Source organism: Halyomorpha halys, unplaced genomic scaffold, assembly GCF_000696795.3.
Source record: "Halyomorpha halys isolate HHAL.00 unplaced genomic scaffold, Hhal_1.1 Scaffold60.1, whole genome shotgun sequence".
NCBI classification, from domain to species: domain Eukaryota; kingdom Metazoa; phylum Arthropoda; class Insecta; order Hemiptera; family Pentatomidae; genus Halyomorpha; species Halyomorpha halys.
In genome coordinates, this window is record NW_027112396.1 from 969,730 (window position 1) to 980,279 (window position 10,550).

The following is a 10,550-nucleotide window of genomic DNA, read 5'->3' on the forward strand; positions in this document are numbered from 1 at the left end:
ATACACCAAGGATCCGTAGTCGAAGTAGGGGAAGACGAGAGAGGATACTAGGAGCTGACGAGTGTTCTGAGGAATGGAATTACGGAATTGTTTGAGTACAGTTATGGGTTTGCGTGTGATTTGGGAAATATAGTTATTCCAGGAGAGGTGTTGATCAAAGGTGACACCAAGGTTTTTTATTGTAGGATAGAAGTGAATCGGTTGGTTGTTAAGGAAGAGTAGAGGATAGTAGATAGGAGGCGCTTGGAACCGATAAGAATGGTTTTGGTTTTTTTGGCATTCAGCTTCAAATCATTGTTAGACGCCCATGCATTAATGCTGTCAATATCTTCCTGTATCTTTTGGATGTCCTCAAGCATTTCGGAGGGATGGAAGGACAGATAGATTTGGAGATCGTCTGCGTATAGGTAGTACTGTGCGTGGTGAATTTCGTTTCGTTTGTGTAGTCACGTATCGAGAACTGTGGAAGTAGTGCATTTATGCCTGCAACCATATGCTTGGTTTTGCTCTCATTTATAGAAAGTCCCATTGTCAGTTAGAAACCCAGAAAAGTCTTCTTCTCACCGCGAAGTGATCTCCCGATGATATCAATATCGTCTGCATATCCTAAGATTTGTATTGGCTTGCTAAATATCCCACTCAACTGTATTCGCGCGTCTCTGTAAGTGGTACGTGGTACAGAAGGCAGGCCAACGACTCTCCCTGGATTATTACTTTACATTCCGCCGTGTTCATTGTGAGTCGAACTAGGTGGATTAGTTTTTTTTAGTGGCGCTGAATTTCATTAGTCATCAACGCCATTTATATTTTATTTAATTTAGCTCATATTCGTTTAATTGAATTTTTTTTCTTCCATTGAATGTTGTGATTTTTAAAACTGAAACACCAATTCTATTGCTTTATCATCGTCTCCAAGGGTTTTTGAGATATCTTGGTTTAGTCCTAAGCTATTGAGGTTTTTTGTTACTATTTTTTAAATCTTTATTGACCGCTACCCGGACTATCTTCTTCTAATAAAACTATATATACATCTGTTTCTTCTAAACATAAACTGAACTTATAAATAAAACAATTCAAATATAAACAAATGTAATTAAATTAAATACTGAGACTATTTCAAATTAATCATCACACTTGACGGGAACAAGTACTCTCATTAAAGAGGTTGTGATATTGAGCCTCCTGGCCCAGTTTACACTCGAATTGATTTAATAATCTCGTGGAAGTGAAAGGTAGTACACAATGAAAGAAATTAATTTTCCCTCTTGAAAGTGTAAAGATAAGTCGCATTGCTTGAGAAATTCCTAACCGTGGGAATGTTTAGAGACGGCTTTCTTTTTTATATTTTCACTTAGCTCACTCTCGGTAAATTACTTTTTTTTGTCTGTCCAACTTCACTAATTGTCTTCATTGTTTGGTTTCTTGTTTTTTATTGATACCAATTAAGACTCCTTCATTCATCTTCTCAGTTGTTTGTTTTTTAAATATATTTTTTATTATATAAGACTATCTAGGGGAGTGGCGTGGCTCGGTGGTAAGGCAATGTGCTAATAACTCCAAGGACACGTGTTTGAATTCGGCAGTGATAGAAGATTATTCATGATCTTTAGTTTAACATGTTAAAAGAAAGAAACTCATGTTAAATGGAGGATTAATTCCTTCTTATAACATATAACATGGTTGAGGGTCTGTTAACTTAAAAATGACGTCACGCAACAGACCAGATGAGCTCATCACCATTTTTTTGTTGAATTAGGTTACTTGCTCGTATTTTGTGTTTTGATCGTGTTAGTATTGTTTTGGATGTTCTTTTAACTGATAATGCAATGGATTACAATAATAATAATAATGTAATGACAGTTGATAATTAGCTCATCTTGATTCTCTTCCTCTCCAGTTAGAAGATAGAACAAGGCACTCAGAAACTTTCACAAAGCTTCCACTTTAAGCATGTCGTAATAAATTAGTTTAATAAAAAGTTAGAAGTAAGCAATAACACGAAGTTTTGGAAAGAAACGTTATAAAACGAGTTGCTCAAAAAATCCGCTAGGAGTTCTCATGCATTTAACATGACTTCAAATAAGGCTGCTCACAATCTTATACTTATAACATTTAACATGGTAAACATTTTACATTTAAAACAACATCATGAATACTCCTATTATGCTACTGTGAGTTAATCCTATGGTTTCGGAAACCCTCCGTGTTCCTCATTAAGTGGGTATCCTTAACTGGGGAAAAATTCGACCAAATCACCTGCTTGCACAACCGTTGGTCTAGTACTCCACACCTGACCCTTCAAGAAATATAGCGGTATAGATTTAATTGGTAAGTGAAAGGAATAAATTAGTTATGGATAAGATAGATGGTCAGGGTTGCGGTCAGAAGAGAAACAAAAATATAACTATTATGGATAACTATGTATTTTCCGACACTTCGCTCCACATTGTAAAGCTTCTTCAGGGTTGTTCAAATTGATTTATAGCTTTAGTGACTCTTCTCTTTTGACTGCAACCCTGACCATCTTTACCATAATTTGAAATTATACAGTCAACAATTTATATGTATAATAAATTAGTTAGTTTGGATATTTTTTTTTCGAATTGGTGAGGAATATATGGCAATGAAGGATTGAGGATTTGAGTTCCAAAGTTAAAATAATTCGAATTTCAGATCGGAATTTTTTTTATTTACTCCAAGCTATTTCTATTAATCAAAACATAGTGATTATTGATCCATGGGCTCCGTCGGACATGTACCCAACTCTAGAAATGGACAACTCTTTTAACTTATACGTACACCTACAAACTGATCAAACACGTATCATTAGAAAAATCTTCAAATACTAAAGTTGTATATATTATTTTTTTACTTTATATATATATTATTTTTTAACTAAGTGTATTATTTTTTCATTTCTTCATCCTTTATAATTAATATTTCATTACTTTATTATTTTATTTATTTGTTGATTTTTTAAATTTTCCTACTGTTTAAAAACTTCAAGTATGCAAAAAAAACTAAGAAAAAGGAAATGTAAATGCATTTAGTAACAAAAGGTATTTACATCTTATAATGTACCATATATCGATTATGGTCTTGTGGTAAATTGTATATAATAATTAATAATAAACAGCTTTATGATATTTATATATATTATACACCATCATGAGTAAAATCCTTTAAAAACTCATTTTGAAACGCCTATACCCCATCCTGGATTCCAATCATATAATCCCTGATCACCAGTAAGGATTCTGAGCATCCCACTCCACTATCCAGCAATGTCATCGTGTGGTGGACGTAGTCTTGTCTTCTTTGGAGCGCGGAATGTACTGCGCTGTCTTTTTCGATGTAGAACAGGCTTTGATCGAGTCTGCTTTACAAACTCCGTAACTTCCTACATCATACATAATTTCTCATTATGCGTTCCTTTCTCATTGATAGATTATTCTAAGTAAACCATAATGGTTCCTATCCATCCTTCTATTCTCAGTCCGCTGGTGTTCCTCAAGGTAGTATCCTTGGTCCCATCCTGTACACCGTCTATACAGCTGACATTCAACCAATCCTAACACTATCCTCACCACGTATGCCGATGACACATGTGTGCTCACTGTTAATAATACTCCATTAATTGTATCCCAAAATCTCCAATCCCATTTCACAGTTCACGAAGAATGGTGTCGTAATTGTAGTTGTCGTAAGGAGGATTAAGATAAATTCCAACAAATCCCATCAAATCACCTTTACTGTTCGTCGTAAACCTACTGACTGCCCTACAGTTTCATTCAATGATGTTACTCTTACACCTGTCGAACAGATCCGCTATCTTGGACTACATTTGGACAAATGATTAACCTGGAATCCTCACACAAGACTGAAAAGATGGAAAACTGACAAACGGTCTACTCTTCCAATTCATTACAAAAGACTGATCTAAATGACTGTCCAATCTGGACGTATGGAGTTGAGCTTTGGGGCTCCACTAAACCTTCGAATTCCTCTCGTATTCAATCCTTACAATCCAAAATTCTTCGTAAAATCCGCAATGCTCCTTACTTTGTCACAAATAAAATCATACATAGAGACTTTAATGTTCCCTATGTAACCGATCTAACCCGAACCAGATATCACTTCTTCCATTATAAACTCTCTAACCACTCAAACTCCCCTAGTTTCTAACCTTGCATCATCTTCCTTTCCTGACAATCCTCCGAGGCTCCTGAAAAGAAGATGGCCACGAAATCAGCTAATGTGAAATGTCATTAGAGTGCTACCAATGGGTAGTTTCTCTACACGCCCGTAACACTCCAATTTAACTTAGATCAGATTTACTAAATGTATTATAATGTACAGTTATAAATAGCAATAAATAAATATTAAAAAAAATATATATATATACACCAGTAAAGTCAATAACAAAAAGAAAGATGGCGGATATGCGTAGGTTCCTAACACTCCCTCGATGGCCCGAGACTAATTAGTAGGAAAGAACACTGGATAGATTTGTGCGCGGTCATGGTGAAATCATTCCTCACTGAGTCAGGCCCTCTCAGACTGCTATTTATAAGAGTATCATAACGCCAGTGTTTTGCTCTCGCCTTTCCTTAATACAATGTTGTATGGCTTGTGTCATGAGTTAGTCATGCAAGCGTTGGCAATAAGAAAACGTCTGCCAAGTAGAGGGGTCAGTTTTTCAAGATTGGGAATTTAATATATGGAATGAGTCGTTTTTATTAATCTATCCTGGAAAATTGTTCTGCGCATGCGCAACCGAAGATAATAGATTTAATTGTTTTTATTTTTTAATTCACAACTGTCATCTGAAGACAACTAGCCAATGTGACATCTTGAAAATTTACAATAAAAAAATGGCATGATAGAGACTGTTACCTATTGGTACCTACTGATGACTTTAATTTATTTCATTAGTCAGCTAAGAAGATCCCTCATCCAGCTCCTTTAGTCTTCGGTACATATTGTAAGACTCGTTCATGATAGCTATATCTTGTACTAGCATATTGGTGTGGTGGTTGAGTTTGTCGTGAAATGTCTTGTATGATATTTTAATGTTGTCATATACTGTAGGTATGTGTAAGTCTGTGAAATGTTCTGTTACAGACGTACCATGGAGCTCCCATATAGATGAGTAACCATAGGAATATTTCATTATTTTTTATTGATTTATTTTTTAAATTTCTTATTGGTTAACAGAGAAATTTCAAGTTGTTTTGTAATTTTATTAATTACAAAATATGTCGATTATCTGTAATTTATTGACCATGTAGTTATTTATTTATTTTTTATATTTCTAAATTTCTATACACAAACATCTTTATAGATTGGATTGTTACTTAGTTGAATTTAAATAGTTTTATTTTATTATCTATTTACATTTAAAACTTATACTAAAAGATTTTTTTGTAGATAATTGTCTTTCGGTTTTTCTTTACTTTTGTACCTTTTTAAGATTAATAAAATTACAAAATATGTCGATTATCTGTAATTTATTGACCGTGTAGTTTTTTTATTTATTTTCTATATTTGTAAATTTCTACCCTCAAACATTTTTATAGATTGCATTTTTACTTAGTTGAATTTAAATAGTTTTATTTTATTATCTATGTACATTTAAAACTTATGCTACGAGCTTTTTTTTGTAGATAGTCTTTCTGTTTTTCTTTACTTTTATAGCTTCTTAAGATTTTATTATTTTCTTAATTATTTTGTTTTGTTGTTTTTTTCTAAACTTGTTTTTACATTTTTATTTTTTATTTTACGTACTAGGCAAATGGCGGTAAATAAATAAATTTTTAAAAAATGTCCCATTGTTGACATAAAAAAATAAATAAAATACTTTGAAAAAAAGATTGATCTAACTGTTATTTTTTCGTTGTCGTAAATTTTTATTCAAGAATAAGGATAGTATCGAACATGTTGTCTTAAGAACCTCTTTGACATACTCTTTTGCAAATCGTGTCCTTGATAGCGATTCCAGGCAGGGGTATCTCAAGGAGTGTGAAGAACTCTTGTGTCTTGGCAGCCTCTCGAAGAATGGATCTGGCCATGACACACTTCTTTCGTGTGTTCAACGTTCTACTTGTATTGTTATATTACTACAATTAAAAACTAAGAAACATTTATTTATAATTTTTAAATAATTATGAGTAGTGATAATTGTAGCATAAAATCAGGACATTTTTTATCAAATGATGCTTTTAAAAAAGCTACATCTCGAAAACTATTTAACGTAAATATGTCTATTAGGGTTCATATTTTATCAAATTTACTCTTCTTTAAATCGTGTTCTCTTAGGTTTTCTTGTGTTGTTCCTAATTTTTAAGATATAGAGCTCCGAATGAAAAATTAGTTTTTTTTTAACGCTTTGAAACACCCGCAATTTTTTATTCGCCCTACCTATACTTGGCAGACTCATCAATTTTTACTCGTAATTATACATAGTTTTCATTAAAATGTAATAAAAAATTGGGGTGAAATAATGAAAAACGGCTCAAGTACTATTAGAAGCGTTTTCATTATATTTGCTAAAATTAATTGATTTATAGTTGTTCGGCCAAAATTTTATATGCAAGTATCATATAAAAACTGGATTGACAGATATAAGTTGGGAACGATTAGTGAGCGGTATCGGCATCAAACCTATTATTATTATCAAACCTTTAATATTATTTTTCCTTTTTGTATTCGACCTTTTTACAGAACATGGAAGATACATTATCAATGACAGATACTATTTTTATTTTATTTTTAATCCCAGATCACCAGTTTGGATTCTGAACATCCCACTCCACTATCCAGCAATGCCATCGTGTGGTTGATGTCTCGTCTTCATTGGAGTGCGGAATGTACTGCTCGGTAGTCTTTCAGGCTTTGGATCGAGTCTGGCACCCAGGACTGCTATACAAGATCCGTAAATTCCTACCTCCTACATACTTCCTCATTATCCGTTCTTATCTCTTCGACAGATTATTTCAAATAAATCACAACAGCGCTTATTCATCCTTATTCCGTCAGTCTGCTGGTGTACCTCAGGGTAGTATCCTTGGTCCTATCCTTTATACAGTTTTCACAGCTGACATCCCAACCCATCCGAACACCATGTATGCCGATGCCACATGTCGATTGTGAGTGAACAATGATCCTTACATTGTATCCCAAACCCTCCAATCCCACATCCCACCCTTGAAGAATGGTGCCAAAACTGGAGGATTAAAATAAATTCCAATAAATCCCACCAAATCACATTTACCCTTCGCCGTAAACTCATGACCTCTTCCCCTACAATATCCTTTAATCATACCCCTCTTATTCCTGTCGTACAGATCCGTTACTTAGGACTACATCTGGACAAACGACTGATATGTAATCCTCATACAAGACTAAAAAGACATGAAACTGCTCGTCGATTTCGAATACTACAACATTTACTAGACAAACGGTCTAAATTGCCAAACCCTTACAAAAGACCAATCTACATTACTAATATAAGGCCTATCTGGACATACGGAGTTGAGCTTTGGGGCTCCACTAAACCATCGAATTCATCCCGAATCCAATCCTTACAGTCCAAAATCAAGTTATCCTTCAGGACCTCAATGTTCCATATGTAGCCGATTTGGCCAGAACCAGGCACCATTCCTTCCATGATAAACTTCTCAACCTTCCAAATCCACTTGTTTCTAACGTGGCTTCTCCTTCATTACCTAACAATCCTCCTAGGATTCTGAAAAGAAGATTGCCTTGAGATCTTCTCCTCTAGAAATGTTATTGGAGTTCTATCAGTCGGTAGATTCTCTACATGTTTGCATCATGTCACTATGTCACCTACAGCAAATTTACTTGTATATATTTGTATACGATTGTAAATAACAATAAATAAATCATTAAATAAAAAATAAAATTTTATTTTAAGATTAAATAAAAAATATCTAGGAAGCAAAACAACCATTCAAAATAACAACTAAGTAATTGAAGAAAAGAAGTTCCAACAATCTTGAAACGTTTAAGGAAGAAATTAATCAAAGATTTATAAATTCTTGAATCCAGCTGCCAGAAGGAAAAAGTGCCCCAAGTTAATCCTTCATTTTTAATCCCCCACTTTTAAATATTAAAAGATATTTCTCGTTTCCTTTTTCTTTAGGGAGCAGCTAAGTTTCATTTTTAATTTTTAAGATTGTTCCATTTTAAATTAGTTACTGATTAGTTCAAATTTCAATATTAGAAGAAAGTTTTGTTATTAGTTGTTTAACTGACGGGCATTAATTAATGAATGTATGGTATTTTATATATATGTATAAAAGTTTTTATTTGATAAATATAAAATGCTTTGGGATACATCCTTATAGAATATATTTTCTTTCTATAAATTACTTGTCAACTATTCTACATTTCTGTAAAAACAAACTAAAAAAAAAAAGTATTCATATAAAATAAAAGAGGTATCATTTATTAATTTTTACAGTAATTTTTTACGCACGTAAACATTTTATTTATTAATTTTTTTATATTAGAAAATTCCATGCTGAATTGAAAACTCCATTCAGTAAATATAATTCAGTTTATAGCATTGTGGTCAGTAAGATGAGCGGGTTAGGTTGTAGCTAAGACTTAACGAAAGGATCTCTAAAATATTAACACTGAACCGGCGGGTGAACGTCCGAGAGGTTAGCCAGAACGTAGATGGGAGAATTGGGTCAAAGCTGAAGATTTGTTGTATCGGCATTGAACCTTCGGGTTCGCTAGGCCTTTATCATTTTTATTACTGTTTGTAATAAGGCATTAGTAGCGCTTCTGTTAATGACTGCAACGTCATAAGTTTAAATATTTTTTTTAATTATCTATTTATAGTTATTTACAACTGTATACATATATATACATCAAGTAAATTTGGTGTAAATGGTGTAATGACATAATAGAAACATGTGGAGAATCTACCCATTGATAGAACTCCAAAAATATTTCTAGAGGAGAAGATCTCGAGACCATCTTCTTTTCAGATGCCTAGGAGGATTATTAGGTAATGAAGGAGAAGCTATGTTAGAGATTAGTTGGTTTGGGTGTTGGGAAGTTTATCATGGAAGGGATGGTATCTGGTTCTGGCCAATTCGGCAGCATATGGGACATTGAGGTACTGATGGATGACTTGATTTGTGGCAAAGTAAGGAGCATTAAGGATTTTGGATTGTAAGGATTGGATACGTGAGGCCTTCATAAATAAACCTTCGAATAGTGGAGCTTCATATCTCAACTTCGTATGTCCAGATAGGCCTTACAACAGTCATGTAGATCAGTCTTTTGTAATGTGGTGTAAGTTTAGACCGTTTGTCTAGTAAGTGCTGTAATAGTCGGAATCGACGAGCAGTTTGTTTGAAAAGTGAATAGACTTTGAGGCCTCGTATAGTACAACAGCCGGGGATATGAAAGAAAGTTATTTTACCCCAATTTTAGATTAATTTAATGAAATCTAAGTATACATATGTAATTACTCGTAAAAATTGAGGAGTCTGCCAAGTATAGGTAGGGGAAATACAAAATGGTTGTTTAAAAACGTTAACAAAATATTAATTTTACATTCAAATCAATAAATCAATTTATTTTAGCAAATTTCATGAAAACTGCAACTCCTACGAAAATAAACGTCATAAACTACTTTATAACTCATTAAACTAGTTTTAATTTGAGTGTTAATAGACATCTGTACGTCTAATAGATTTTGAGATATAGATTGAGATTTTTTAATGAAATTTTGCTATTTAAAAAGTTATATCTCGGGAACTATTGAACTTAAATAGCTCTATATGGGCAAATTTACTCTTCTTTAAATTATGTTATTTTATATTTTCTAGTGTTGTTGGTAGTTTTAAAGATATTGAGCTCTGAATGAAAAATTAATTATTTTTAACGTTTTGAAACAGCCGCCATTTTTTTATTCTCCTAAACTATACTTGGCAGACTCATCAATTTTGAATAGTAATTATACATAGTTATTAAAGTAATAAAAAATAGGGATGAAATAACTCATCCTACGTATATTATCTATACAGCCTTCTTCCTCAACTTAAGGTCAGATTGATAATATTGTTCTCATCCAGCAGACGTTATTTATTTATTATGGACCATAAAATATTTTATTATTTTCTTCTAAAGAAAACCTCTCTTATGTTTTGTTCAGTTTATAATAATTACTTCCTTATATCTTCTTTTGTTAGAAAATTTTATTTGTTTCATTTCATTTTACAACACTCATAACACTGTATGCATACCCTATGCGTGCTTTTTTTTAAATTATCAAAAATTTATTTAAGGTAAAGTAGGGATAGGATTTGTATGTGCTAAAAAATTGTCAAATATTAAAAAAAATATGTATTTATAAATTATGTATTATTCAACAATATAAATTACTAATTAATTAATAATTTTATAACTTAAAAAAAGTTACATAAATATGTATTTTTTATATATTATATGAATAATATTTTAAAGAAATTGTTAAAATATGTACAAAAAAATGTACTTAGAGAAAACAG

The 10,550-nt window shown here is 32.5% G+C and overlaps 1 protein-coding gene across 2 annotated transcripts in view; it reads left to right on the forward strand.

Annotated features, from left to right (window-relative positions):
* The window catches only part of LOC106692545 (Ca(2+)/calmodulin-responsive adenylate cyclase), a 378,170-nt gene that overhangs the window by 52,139 nt on the left and 315,481 nt on the right, over positions 1 to 10,550 (forward strand). The window contains exon 1 of one of the 2 annotated variants that reach the window (XM_024360585.2): positions 2,217 to 2,328. The exons of the other annotated variant lie outside the window; for it this stretch is intronic. The gene's annotated coding sequence lies outside the window, so the exon portion shown is untranslated. Of the gene's footprint in view, positions 1 to 2,216; positions 2,329 to 10,550 lie in introns of those variants that run through there. 2 annotated transcript variants of the gene reach the window in all.